Source organism: Natrix helvetica (genome assembly GCF_964273705.1).
Source record: "Natrix helvetica genome assembly, chromosome: 1".
Lineage (NCBI taxonomy): Eukaryota > Metazoa > Chordata > Lepidosauria > Squamata > Natricidae > Natrix > Natrix helvetica.
The window spans coordinates 18,222,969-18,237,970 of NC_138548.1; the positions used below are offsets into that span (position 1 = coordinate 18,222,969).

General features: G+C 45.4%; 1 protein-coding gene and 1 long non-coding RNA gene across 3 annotated transcripts in view; both read right to left on the reverse strand.

Moving 5' to 3' along the window:
- TBXA2R (thromboxane A2 receptor) overlaps window positions 1-11,974 on the reverse strand; it is a 55,969-nt gene extending 43,995 nt beyond the window's left edge. Inside the window, exons 1-2 of one of the 2 annotated variants that reach the window (XM_081959845.1) lie at window positions 11,617-11,974; window positions 780-846 (exon numbers count right to left, since the gene is read on the reverse strand). The gene's annotated coding sequence lies outside the window, so the exon portion shown is untranslated. The remainder of the gene's footprint in view (window positions 1-779; window positions 847-11,616) is intronic. The other variant, XM_081959844.1, reaches the window with a different exon arrangement.
- LOC309396006 overlaps window positions 1-15,002 on the reverse strand; it is a 148,553-nt gene that overhangs the window by 124,032 nt on the left and 9,519 nt on the right. The gene's annotated exons all lie outside the window — the stretch shown is intronic.

A 15,002-nucleotide genomic window follows, 5' to 3' on the forward strand; every position in this document is an offset into this window, starting at 1 on the left:
TGCAGTGGTTCATTAGAAAGGAATGTTAAAAGGCTGAAAAAGATTCTGCCTGAGCCAGAGAAAGGATAATGGATCTTGGAGAGACACCATTTGAAGAAGAAATTGCAAAGTGGGGTGTTGTGGCCCAGCAGTGGCGGCTGAGCTGTTGATGGACTCTGACAGCTCAGACCATTGTGGGACTGCTTGGGAGGATGAGGAAGACTCTGGAGGGTGTTTGGAGTCAGAGCAGGAACTAGAGAGGCCTGTTGGCCACCAGGTGGCATCTGAGTCAGGGAGCAGTGAAGAGGAACAGAGGGAGGTTGTCCCTGATGTGCATGTGCGTAGAGCTAAGAGGAGAAAGGAACAGCTGTGGAGAAGACGTCATAGAAGGAAGTAGGGACAGCTGGCTAAGGGCCCCTCCCAAAGAGTTTATAGGTGGAGCGACGGGAGGGGAATCTTTGCAGGAAACAATAGTCCATTTTACTAGCCGTTGAGAAAGCATTCCGTAAGTCTAATCTTGGTTTCTTGAAGATAGCGTTCTAGGCTCCTAGCCAAGGGGTGGCTTTATCTCTGCAATTAGTCGTGGCAGACAGCCAAGCCTGTCTCTGCATATTTATTAGAATCACGGGACAGAACAGTGTGGAGGAAGTATTCTTGCCAGCCCATAATAATCAAAGACACCGAGAAGACTTGGATGGTCCTCCCCATTTATCCTGACTCTACTTTCCTTTATATGACCCTTTCTTCAACCTTCTCTGACAACTCCACCACCACCACCACCACCACCACCAAAGACCTACATTCACTTCTGAGACCTGTGCAGTAGAGGTAGGTGGTTTGTCTCTCAGGCAACTAAAGAGAAATTTCCTGTCAGGGAGAACAATTAATCTGTGGAACAATTAAACAATTGAGGACTTGCCTCCAGAAGTTGCGAATGCTCCAACACGGGAAGTTTTTAAAGAAGAGATTGGACAACCACTTGTCTGAAATGGAATAAGGCCGTGATGGCAAACCTATGGCACGTGTGCCAGAGGTGGCCTGCAGCGCCCTCTCTGATGGCGCACGAGCTGTCACCCCAGTTCAGCTCTTCTGCGCATGCAGTTCCCGCTGGCCACCTGGTCTTCGGGTCTCTGCCAGCATGCATAGGGGGACGGGCACCAGTTGTAATCACTTTTTTTCAGTGCTGTTTTGAATCTTTTGAACAAATCAAAGCAAATAATAGAAATAGAGAATTGGAAGGGAACCTGGAGGTCCAATTCCCTACGCAAGCAGGAGTAGATCATTCAAGACAAGTGGCTATCCAGTCTCTTCTTTAAAACCTCCAGTGTTGGAGCACCCACAGCGTCTGCAGGCAAGCTGCTTTAAAAGACACTATAGGCCAGGGGTGTCAAACTCAAGGCTTAGATCTGGCCCACGGGGCCCCCCTGGAAACAGCGAAGGACTGGCCCACAGTGCCTCTGCCAGTGAAAATGGCGCTTGGGAGGGCCATATGCAGAGACCTCCCTAGTTCCATTTTCGCTGGCAGGAGGCTGTCCCAGCCAAAAACAGAGTTTGCGAAGGCAGCATGTGGCCCTCCCAAGCTCTGTTTTCTCTGGCAGAGGGTTGCAGGAGGCTGTCTCAGCTGAAAACGGAGATCGGGAGCCCATTTTCACTGGCAGAGCACTTGGGCCACCACAGATGCCCCAACACAGTGGTGTGTTCCAGGCAGTACGCCCCAGTACGCGAGTACCAGGATCTGGCAAAAGAGTACCAGAACGGTGCTTTGGAGGGCCCTCCCTCCCTCGTTCCTTACCTGTATTGAAGGAAACGAGCCATTTGCAGCATACCGCACCTGTGTGATACTCCGCCGAAAAGCTGGAGCTTCGCAGGCGGCGGGTGTGCATGACTGCGCAGCGTGCGTGCCCATGGTGGACACCTGGCCCCATCGCAGCATACTGGTTGCAACAGAATCCAGAACCCACCACTGCCCCAACACAAGTGACATCAAGCTGGCCAACCCCACCCGGCCATCCCCACCCCAGCCCCCAAGGTCAAATTCAACCCTGATACAGCCCTCAATGAACTCAACTTTGATCCCCCCGCTATAGACTACCTTCCAGATATTTGTGTACATGCATTTCAGTTCACTGTGACTTGATTATCCAAGGCATGTTGTAAAACGGATGACTTTTTGCCTCTTAATCTAATCAAGCCCTCTGGTCAATCAGCACTTCAACTTCTACTTGACTTTTCAGATTGTGTAAAATCTGGAAGTCACAGAGTCAAAAGAGCAAGAATTCATTTCTAGAGGAAGAAGCTTTTGCTCTCAAGGATTTCCAGGTCTTATCTCCTTCCGCTTTGGGAAATGACATAATTTCAATATCTTAAGTTCATTGAAAGGCCTTGTGACGTGGTCAGCAACCCTCAGCAAGGATGGAAGGGGGAGTGAATGGGTGTGAGTGTGAGACAAGGCAAAGTACACCGAGTTTCCCAAATGGTTCTTGGAAAAAGAAACCATCTTTCATATGATCAGCTAAATTCTGCACTGCAACCCGGAGACTTGTGCGTGATCAAGTCTGAAGAAAAAGGCAGAGTTGGTCCTTTTTCAAACCTCAGCACATGGATCACATCACACAGCCTATTTGGGGTGTCACAAGGAATAAATTGTCTTATGTTTTGTTCTTATTGCCAGACAGAAGGTGACATTTCTGTGGGATTTTCTGCAATGTGCATCAAGTAGCCAACACTGGATTTTTTTCAGCACTCTGCACCAAGGCTGTTTGCACTTGGGAAATGGTATAAGGAAAGGAATAAAGAACAGAGAATCTTTCTGCAATTCATTAAACTTTCCAATTCATTGATTTATTTCAAATTTCTGCACAAAATGGGAGTGTTCAAAGAGTCGCCTAAACTTTAAAGAATAGTGTCTCAAGAGTATACAAATGTCTAACATATGGGATGTCAAACTCAAGGCCCAGAAGCTGGATCCGCCCCACAGAGTGCTTAAAATTGGTCCACAGGGCCGCCCTGGAAACAGGAAAGGACTGGCCTGTGGTGCCTCTGCCAATGAAAATGGAGCTTCTCTGTGACCCCTTCACTATGACTCAGGCACTTGGCAATGGTAGTGCGCTTGTAAAAGTTACACCATCCCATGATCACATATCTCACTTAACCAACAACCTCACCATTTAACAAATTTTCGGGACCCAATTGTGATTGTAAATCAAGGATTACCTGTACACAGAAGAAGAAGTGTTTAAATGTTAAAATAACAACAGCAGCAGCAGCAAAAACTCCCCTAAGCTCCGCTGAAGATGTTACCCTGCCTGATAATGCAACGTTCAGAAACCAACCCACAAGATTGGAGAACGGACCTTCACCCTCATCTTACATCTGAGCAGTAACGTGCAGACAGGGGAGTCAGAGCCTCACCGCTCTCATCATGAAAATAAAAAAAAATTTACTCTGGGAAGCCGCGAAAGTGGCTGGGAGAGGCACGCGGCTTGGTTTAGCCTCCCTGGACATCGCAGCAGCAGCCCCAAGTGCGCCGATCTCACCATTTTCTGCATCGGGCGAGCCCGGGATCCTTGCAAGGGGATCTCAGTGGAGCTGTGGCAGCCTGCCTGTCCCTTTCTGACATTTCTGAGAAGAGAAACTTCTCCTTTCTCCTCCCCCCCCCCACTCCCTTCTAGCACTGATGATGTTACCTAGGCATTTTTTGCATCGGGCGAGCCCGGGATCCTTGCAAGGGGAATGGGACCATGTGTGCAGGAGGCTCCTCAGTGCCAGCCTCAGATCAGCGCAGCCATGGTCCCCTTCATGTTGGCTCAGGAAGGAGGGGAATGGGACCACGTGTGCAGGGGAAGGGGACCGCGGCTCGCGCTGATCTTAGACTGGCGCTGAGGAGCCTCCTGCACACGTGATCCCAATCCTCTTGCAAGGATCCTGGGCTCGCCTGATGCAAAAAATGCCTAGGTAACATCATCAGTGCTAGAAGGGAGTTGGGGGGGGGGAGGAGGAGAAAGGAGAAGTTTCTCTTCTCAAAAATGTCTTCTGAGTGGAGCTGTGGCAGCCTGCCTGTCCCTTTCTGACATTTCTGAGAAGAGAAACTTCTCCGGTCGGGCTGCACCCGTGTGATCGGAGCAACCACGTGGTTTGATGACATCATCAGCCTCACCAGCCATAAACCTCACCGCACGTCACTGCACCCGAGCTATAGATATTTGCCAGTATGGCCAAGATTGCTGCCCTTTCTACCAAGACAGACAAAGGTACAGAAGAAAACTAGTAGGATTTGACCAAAACTTCACCACGGAATATTATCCTATTGCTCAGTTTGCCATCTTTCATTAGCATTAGATCAGGGGTGTCAAACTCAAGGGTTGAGGGCCGGATTCAGCCTGCAGGGGCTGCCTTCAAAACAGCGAAGGACGGGCTCGCAGTGCCTCTGCCAGTGAAAATGGAGCTCAGGAGGGCTGTGTGCAGCTATCCTGAGCTCCGTTTCCATTGGCAGAGGGCTGCAGGAGGCCATCGCACCCGAAAATGCAACTCATGATGGTCTCAAGTTGCACTCCCAACTCCGTTTTCACTGGCAGAGGGGTGCAGGAGGCTGCTGCAGCCGAAATGAAGCTTGGGAGCCAGTTTTACACTGCTAGAGCACTCGGCCCACCACAGGAGCCCCTGAAGTGATGTCAAGCTGGCCATGCCCACCCTGACCCCCAAGATCAAACACAACCCTGATGCGTCCCTCAATGAAATAAAGTTTGACACCCCTGCATTAGATGGAGGTGAGGAAGTGACACGGATATTAATGATTTAATGGGAGAAAAATTTACATAGTGATGGTGGAGTGTTATACTTCTGAAATTTAGATATTTATATATCTGGTTGAATAAAGCTTCTTTCCTAGTATCTTCATTCATTCATTCATTTCTTCAATTTACAGAGCCATCTGCTTTACTCTGGTGGGTAACTTGATTTTGGGAACTGCAGGAGGCCCCCAATGGCTCTGTGGTCTTTGGAGGGGGGTGGGTGATACTGAAATTTTGGGTCTGGAAATGCAGAGACAAGAGTTGGAGTGGGGAATAAAAGAAAAAGAACATTAAGATTGGCCCCTCTTTAAACCTATTCGAGTGTGCAATGATTTATTTAGAAAGTAATGAATGAATGGATTAAGTAGAGGCTTAAGCAGCTAACATTTTGGGATGCTTTGGTCTGGATTTTCTCACTGAGCTGGGCTCCTGACCAACAAAACAGGGATTCACCAATCAACACTATAAACCATTTCTACTTTTCAACATCAATCCTGTAATAACACCCAAGGTTGCCAAGTCTTCATCATAGCGGCACGCAATATCAGGCAAAGAATCATTAAGAGCAACTACACCTGCCTGAATATGGACAGGCAGCAATGCCTCTAGCTCAACATTAACTATTGGTTCTCTTCTAACTTCTTTTTTTATGAGTCGATGTGTAAATGACATGTCAGCTGTTGTAATATATTTTTTCTCAGGTTTGATAGGGGTTGTGTAAGAAAAGTTTACAATTCTCAATTTCCTTTTGGAACATTTTATTGGGGTTTGTTTTCTCTCAACTTTTTAATAATTGTATTTTATGTTGCTTGTTTAACATTTATACTACCTGGATTACTAACTTTAATATCTTTTCTTTTTTTGTCATATGTGTGTAGTCTGAGCAAGCTGACAACACTGGGTTCAGCAATAAATCAAACAAAGCACAGACTTGACTGCGAACGGATCTTGCCTAATGGTGTTCCTAATAAATGACTAGTTTTGTACTGAAAACTTGACTCGATGCTTATGAATCAATTAGGGCATTTTTAGGAAATCTGACATCAGCATATTAGCATTTTGTCATCTTTTAGCCAAAATTCTTTATTTGCATGTACCCTTCCTACTTACCCTGATATTGCCAATTTGGTTTTGGAGATTTGAAAAACCAATTCCCTTGTAATGAATACAATAATATTATTTTTTCTCTCTCACTGTGTAGAAATTGGCCACTATGGGCTAGATAATTCTGTCCAACTCTAGAATTTGATGATGGCTGGACAGATGGACAAATGAATAGATGGATAGTAGATAGGCAGATGGATGAGTAGAGATGGATCAATAAATGAGTGGGTGGATGGTGGGTGGATGGTTGAATAGATGGAGAGAGGGAGTGGAGAAGGAAGGTGCAGTTCCTCAATGGAACTGCATCTACATGGTGGGAAGTATGCAGTGGAGTACCCCAAGGCTCTGTTTTAGGTCCAGTACTCTTCAACATCTTCATCAATGATTTGGATGAGGGAATAAATGGGGAACTCATCAAATTTGCAGATGACACCAATCTGGCAGGAATAGCCAACACTCCAGAAGATAGGCTTAAGATACAGAAGGATCTTGACAAACTTGAACATTGGGCACTATCTAATAAAATGAAATTCAATGGTGAAAAGAGTAAGGTTCTACATTTAGGCAAGGAAAACAAAATGCACAGGTACAGTATAGGTGGTACTTTGCTCAACAGTAGTAATTGTGAAAGGGATCTTGGAGTCCTAGTGGACAATAATTTAAATATGAGCCAGCAGTGTGCAGCAGCTGCCAAAAAAGCCAACACAGTTCTAGGCTGCATCAACAGAGGGATAGAATCAAGATCACGTGAAGTGTTAATACCTCTTTATAATGCTTTGGTAAGGCCACACTTGGAATACTGCATTCAGTTTTGGTCACCACGATGTAGAAAAGATGTGGAGACTCTAGAAAGAGTGTAGAGAAGAGCAACAAAGAGGATTAGGGGACTGGAGACTAAAACATATGAAGAACGGTTGCAGGAACTGGGTATGTCTAGTTTAATGAAAAGAAGGAGCAGGGGAGACATGATAACAGTGTTCCAATATCTCAGGGGCTGCCACAAAGAAGAGGGAGTCAAACTATTCGCCAAGGCACCTGAGGGTAGAACAAGAAGCAATGGGTGGAAACTAATCAAGGAGAGAAGCAACTTAGAACTGAGGAGAAATTTCCTGACAGTGAGAACAATTAATCAGTGGAACAACCTGCCTCCAGAGGTTGTGAATGCTCCAACACTGGACATTTTAAAAAAGATGTTGGATATCCATTTGTCTGAAGTGGTGCGGGGTTTGCTGCCTAGGCAGGGGGCTGGACTAGAAGACCTCCAAGGTCCCTTCCAACTCTGCTATAGTATTGTAAGGAAGCAAAGGCATCTACAATTTCAGGGGGGGGGAGTCAAAATGAGGTTAAAACAGTCACACACACAAAAAAATGGGCAGAGCTTTGATTTGGCTGCCATCTTGCCTTTTTGCCACTCCCCGAGGACATCCCTGGTTGACAAATTAGAAACTGCATTGCTAAAAAAAAAACATTATTTGACAGCAGGCTTTTGCCAGACTTAGGAAGCCCTTAAAAAGGGATGAAAAGGCACAGAAAACTGTCAGGTTGCGCATCTATGTATTATTGTAGGATTCTTTTACTGATGAAGTGTTGAGCTAGATCAGGGCTGTCAAACTCAAGGCCCATGGCTCACGAGGTTCTTAGATCTGGTCTGCGAGGCCACACTGGAAACAGCAAAGGACCGGCCCGCGGTGCCTCTGCCAGCAAAAACAGAGCTCGGGCGGGGCGCATATAGCCCTCCCAGGCTCCGTTTTCACTGGCAGAGGACCGGAGGAGGGCATCGCATCCAAAAGCGGAGCTTAGAAGGGACAATGGAGCCCCCCCCCCCCCCAGCCCTGCCCAGATCACCACAGGTGCCCCCTGTGGCCATCGAGTGACGTTGAATCTGGCCATGCCCATCTGCCCCCCCCCCCGTCCCCCAAGGTCAAACACAACCCTGATGTGGCCCTCAATGAAATCGAGTTTAATACTCTTGAGCTAGATTTAAAAAAAAAAACATTAACATTATGGCTCTATGATTATTTGCTTCAAAGGGGATCAACCATGCCCAGCACAAAGAAGCAATGCAGTGGGGTGGCCTGAAAAATGATCAAGAATAATTTGGAGCCAGAGAGAAACTTCTCCAAACAACTAAAAGCAGCAATGACTCCCCCCTCACACACAGACATACACAAACAAACACACATTTTTTCTGAGAACAACTTGTTTGCGTTAACAGCATTTATTTCCTATTTTACAGGTTTTTTAATTTGACATGTTTTGAAAACAAAACTGTGATTGATTCAGTATTCTGGGTTCATGATGTCCTTCGAATGTATTCCGCAAACAGCAAGCCACAGCTGAATCTGGACCCTCTTATCATTTTCCCAGCCCTGGGAATGTATTGTTCCTAATTCCTGCCTGCCCTCCATCTTCTAAATCACCCCCCTTTTCACAACACAAACGTGCCCCCTAACTTGTGGGTGTCCCCAAAATCAGGCCTGGCTAAAACATGACCAAGGCTGATGGATTGCTAGTTTGTTTTAATACAAATGAAATGTTTACATCCAGACTGAACGGCATGACCAAATATTTGGAGATGCAAAAGTTGTGCAAACAGAGGGAAAGTTTTGTCTTTTGGCAGCCAAAGGGGAAAAAATGGGGGGAAGTGTGCCTTGGTGGTAAAAAGAAACAAATCTGATATTGATAGAAGGCAGAAAGGGGAAATGGTGTATGGGACTGCAATGGCCATTTCCCCCAGCCACTGCTGGTTATGATGGATGTTTTAATCCAGCACAGCTTTTGGCTTCCTGTTGGGAAAAGCTGCGTTGAATGATATTATAGGGGCATTTAGCCCAGTGGTGGGTTTCAAATCCCGTTCCAACCGGTACGGTTGGAACGGGGCTGGCGGTGTCCTCGTGGATGCCCACAGCGTGTGCATGTGTCTTAGCGCTTTCGCAACGCTCCAGCTGCTCCGCAGAGCATTGCACAGGCGCTGTTTGTGCCATGCCCGTGCGCGGCAGCACAGAAGCTTTAAAACACAGGTAAGGAGCTCGGGCGGGCTGGTATGCCCTCCGGAGCACCGTACCGGAACGGTATCCAGTGCTCCGGGCTGGCTCCAGTACGACCGTACCGGGGCGTACCACCTGATTCAACCCACCACTGATTCAGCCCTTTTACAGCCCTTTTTAGCTGCTCCATATCAAAAACTCAATCTTTTTGTCTGGAAAGTCAAAAGCATTTCCATCTTCAAACCCATTTTCTATATTTTCTGTTCTTTATTCCTCTGTTTTTTCCTCACCCACAAAACACGAGGCAATGGATAAATCAAGGAAAATACAAATATATGATTTATTTTTATCCCTTTATTATTTTTTATAAGTAACTCCAGACAGCTAACATACCTAATACTGCATCCTCTTCCTATTTTCCCCATGCCACCAACCCTGTGAGGTAGGTTTGGCTGAGATTGTGACTTGACCCAAATCACTCACGTGGCCTAAGGCAGGATTCGAATTCATAGTTTCCTGGTATCAAGCCTAGCGCCTTTAGCATTAGACCAGACCTGGGCATTTTACAGCCTATGGATCATAACTGGCACTTTGGCAGTCCCGGTGTGGCCCCCCAGGAGGTCAATTGGAAATTAGAAATCAAATATAAATAAGTATGCACCATGCATGCAATACAACTGCGTTGTTTTTATTTTGAAGGCGACTGCCTTTTTTATTTTCCAATTTACGTATGTATGTGCGTGTGCTCCTACGTACCTTCACAGCCCTAGTCCCAGTTTCTCATGTGACATCCCTGGGAAAGTTAATTGCTGCACTACACCAAAGTGGCTCTCCCAAATTTGTTTCAGAAAGGGCTGAATCGCTCTGCTGCTTTATAACGGAGGGATGTCTATAACAGGGTGTCAAACTTGATTTCATTGAGGGCCGCATCAGGGTTGTGTTTGAACTCGGGGTGCCAGGGTGGGCATGGCCACTAGGCGTCACTCATGTTGGGGCACCTGTGGTGGCCCGAGCGCTCTGGCAGCAAAAACGGGCTCCCGAGATCCATTTTTGGCTGCAAAGGCCTCCTGCAACCCTCTGCCAGCGAAAACGGAGCTTGGGAGGGCTGCCCACAGTCCTTGCAAGCTCCATTTTCGCTGGCAGAGGCACCGTGGGCCATCCTTCACTGTTTCCAGGGCAGCCTTGGGGCCAGATCTAAGCACTCCGCAGTCCGGCTCCAGCCCGTGGGTCTTGAGTTTGACGCCCCTGGTCTAAAATAGTGATTTAAAAGACGCGAAGAATACCTGCAGTCGGTCAAATCGTGTTCACATTGAAGGATGGGAACAAAGTTCTCCTATTCATTTATTTATTTTTGTTTCATAGATTTAGAGAACTACCCAGTTCAAATAAATGACTTTGGACCACTTCTAACATCATTAAAATAATTTAAAAAACCATTAAAAACATGAAAACCTGCAAACAACAAATAACTATCAACATAATGTATGCATTTAATATATAAAATAAATCAGTAACTAGAAGACAGGCTCCCTCACACATCCAGGGCCTCAGATTTGAGCACCGAACTACAGGGAACTTTCACACAAAAATGTGTCAACAATTTACGAAGTAATGGAACACCAGGGAGATACCAGAAACAGAAAATTATCTTGAGCCAAATTATGACAGACGAGAGACTAGAAGCTGAAACAATTATTTAAAAGAGATCATGACTTTTATGATTCACAGGCTCATCCACAAACCTCAGAAATTTAAAATGTATGGTCCAAAAACCACTGTGTTCTAACATCAATTTATTTCTTCCAAGCTAGAGATGAAAGATTAGAACCCATTTCTTTGGGTTTCCTATACCTTCTACTGTACTTTTTTTGTAGTTTTGTTTCTGCAAATGAAAGTTTCTAACAGCCCAATCAACCTTTAACAACCCTCTTCCTTATTTATGAATGCATCTCATCTCTTCTGAAGCCTATTATCATCATCACATATAGTGGCATGGAGTTCCATCAGCTACCAACATGCATTGTGAAAAGACATAATCCTTTACTTTTGGATGTCAGAGCAAGACTCAGCTATTGATAACTTGCAAACAGGCTATTCTGATCCACTGCTTCTCCTGCTTATATATGAGAACAGGGAAACCATTTGGTATCCACAAACAAATTGCCTTCTCATTAAGTTCCCACTCTGAAAATTATCTCATATACTGAAGCAAATGTAATCTGGAGAATGGTTCTTATTTTGGAAAATCTCTTTGGAAGAGAGAAGGAATAGCCATCCTCTGAGGTCTTAACACCAATGAAGCTAAACAAGAAGACTGTGCTAAGCCTGCTAATGAAGTTCCTCACATTAAGTGATTAATACATTAAGGAAGGATTTTTCAATGAAGAAACTGACTCAGCAAAAACATAGCCAATTTTGACACAGCCAAGAGCATTTTGGAGACTGCTTTAAGTTGATAAACCTAATTTATCTGCCAATGTTCTCATCATTTGCGGCTCCTATTTTCAAACTTCATCTCAAGAGAAGAGAAGAGAAGCACATTACTGTTTTCTAATCTTCCTCCCTGATTCTCTTCTCGCTTTTTCTTCTTGTGGATTTACCATTTTTGTACCCTAGGAACTTCCAAAGGAACACATTTTCAGTTTATTTTTTTACATGGCACCGTTGGTTTCTGCCTGCATCTTGGTACCAGAACGGTCCTTCTTTAACCAGAAAAACAAGAGCAAGCAGAGGAGATGCAGGCACTGGCCACCTACCTTTCAACTGGGAACTGAGAAGTTGGTGTCTCTTGCTCAGGGGGCAGCCCAGCGTCTGTCTAAGCCGCCTGCATTTGTACAAAGCACAGAAGAGACGGAAGGGAGGGTGGGAGAAGGGAGGGGCCTCCAGATTCTAGACCAGAGGTTGGCTGCATCTGCAGGAGTCTTCTCATCACTCAGAAGGGAAGGGGGTCTGTGGAACTCCCTGGGAAAGGGAATTTAATTATTTTTGTAATTGAAGGTTACTTTGGGAAGGTCATTCCAGAATGCTAAGAGAGAACACATGTGTGGCAGAAGACAAGTAGGTCCATTTCAATTCCCAGGGACTAGAATTGAGGATGAGGCAAGAGAAAATGAATCAGGACAGGACATTGCAAAGAGGTGAGACAGCTGCCCACCAAACTCTGGAATGGAGAGGGGATTCCCCACCCCAGATGAAACAGATGTTTTTTCAGTGGGGGTTAGGGAGGGAAGGAAGTGTAGCTAAAGCTGAGCCAGTGGGGTAGGGGCTAAGCTGCTAGACTAGAAATCAGAAGATTGTGAGTTCCGGTCTAACCTTAAGCATGAAAGCCTGCTGGGTAGCTCTGGGCCATTCATTCTCTCTCAGCTCAACCCACCTCACAGGGTTGTTGTTGTGGGGAAAATAGGAGGAGGAAGGTGTGCTAGATATGTTTGCCATCTGGAGTTGTTTGTAAAAATAATAAATGTGGGATATATATATATATATAAAATGGCAAATACCACTCACTCATCACAAAATCTCCAGAATCGTAAAGCCTACAAACTTGAAATTTGGTTCGTATGTTCCTCTTGGCTTCTAGGTGCTCACTAAGAAAGGATTTTTTGAAATGACCATCAGATCATTAGCATTTCTTATACAGTAATTAATACACTCTGATGCTAAGGAGTGCTACTCTCCCTCCTCACCTGAAAAGAACTCTGTTCCAACTGCCAGTTGCCTTATATTAATGTGCTCTGATGCTAAGGAATTAGACATTCTGCTCCCCTTCCTCTCCTGAAAAGAACCCTGTTCCAACTGCCAGTTGCTTCATATTCCGTTACCTCAGTTCAAACTGGCAAACATTCCACTCTTTCACTCAGGAGCAGTCTGGAGCTCCTTACAGTACTAAATGTCGGTACTTCACCAAAATGTCTACACCTTCCACCTATGGAACTGCTTCCGGAGTCAAGGTGGAGGGAGCGATATTTCCTTATGTGTTTCAATCAACGACCACCACTGAGCCAACGGATTGTGAACTGAATTTCTCCTGCATAGCCCGATCACATAGTTTCACCGTGAAGCACGCGTATCCAACTAGTGTGTATAAATATATAAAAGCTACTAAATAAAATAAAGCAAAATCCAAATTGCCATGTTTCTAAGAGGGCGTTTTCTATGCACGTTTGACCCACATCACTCAACTTCCCTCAAAGTCTATGGAGATTCCCAATCGTCCAGGCCATAATTTCCCCAAAGGTTTTTCTTTGAAGACGTTTTGCTTCTCATCCGAGAAGATTCTTCGTGAGCTGAAGAAGCTTCCTGGGTGAGAAGCGAAACTGAGTCTTCAGAGAAAAACAAGAGGGTCCATTTGCCTCTTGAAAAAGCACCTTTGGGTTCCCTTGAAGTAATTTTATTGCCTCTTTTGCCTGTGAGGGATGCATCCCCTACCCTATAATTAATGGGATGTCAAACTGGTGGCCCATGGGCCAGCTGTGTCATGCACAGGCCACCACAACCCCAGCTCTGCGAATGGGAAAAACATCATGAAACGTCACCTGACGGCAATGTGAAACCACGAGTTTGACACCCATAATATTGACCCATACAACACTCATTTTTTCTACTCCCACCTCTTCCAATTAGAATAGAATAGAATAACAGGGTTGGAAGGGACCTTGGAGGTCTTCTAGTACAACCCCATGCTTAGGCAGGAAACCCTACACCATTTCAGACAACTGGTTATCCAACATCTTCTTAAAGACTTCCAGTGTTGGGGCTTTCACAACTTCTGGAGGCAAGTTGTTCCACTGATTAATTGTTCTAACTGTCAGGAAATTTCTCCCTAATTCTAGGTTGCTTCTCTCCTTGATTAGTTTCCACCTATTGCTTCTTCTTCTACCCTCAGGTGCTTTGGAGAATAGTTTGACTCCCTCTTCTTCGTGGCAATTAAGTCTATGCATTATTGCTCCATCCTCCTCATCCTTTGGAAAATGTAATACAGATGATCCTTGAGTGACAACCACAATTTAGATCGGAATTTCTATTGCTAAACAAGAAAGTTGTTGGGTGACTCCTGCCTGATTTTATAACCTTTTTTTCCCATGGTTGTTAAACAAATCTGGCTTCCCCATTGTCTCTGCTTGTGAGAAACTGGCTGGTAAGATCATAAATGATGATCTCATGACCATCCTAAATACAGGTAGTCCTCAACTTACAAGAGTTTTTTAGTGACTGTTCAAAGTTACAACAGCACTGGAAAAAGTGACTTATGGCCATTTTACACAGTTATGACCACCGCAGCATCCCCATGGTTATGTAATCAAAATTCAGGGGTTTGGCAACTGACTCATATTTATGACGGTCGCAGTATCTGGAGTCATGTGATCACCTTTTGTGACCTTCTGACAACCCAAGTCAACGGGGGAAGCCAGATTCGCTTAACAACTATGTTACTAACTTAACAACTGCAGTGATTCACTTAACAAGTGTGACAAAAATGGCTGTAAAATGGAGCAAAGTTCACTTAACAAATGTTTCTTGGCATAAATTTTGAGGTCAGTTATGGTCATAAGTCAAGGACTACTGTCAACCCTGAAGCTGGCCTGACTGAGGCCATTTTGAGACCTCAGTGCTGACACACTGATGGAGAGGGAGAGGGAGGGAGGAATGGAGATAGTTGGGGTGTTGTAGTCAAAGCAAAATACTTTCTCTTGGGAACCAAGGACATTCCTGCAGGTGCTCAGAAGGAGAGCGCTGGAGTCACTTAGCATCTGGACAACATCCTGATTGGACCATGTGACTAATTGTTTTGAGAAAGTGACAAACTATTCTTTTAACTAGGTGAAAACCACAGGAGGAATCAGAGTCGGTTTTCACCAGCCTGTGCCAACATGACATATTCCATAAACCAGTGACGTGCAGTCAGGGGAGGCAGGGGAGGCGGACCCTCACCGCTCTCATCATGAAAATAAAAAAAAAATACTCCAGGAAGCCATGAAAGTGGCTGGGAGAGGCGCGCAGCTTGGTTTAGCCTCCCTGGACATCTCAGCAGCAGCCCCAAGTGTGCCGATCTCGCCATTTTTTGCATCGGGCGAGCCCGGGATCCTTGCAAAGGGAATGGGACCACATGTGCAGGAGGCTCCTCAGCTCCAGCCTCAATCAGCGC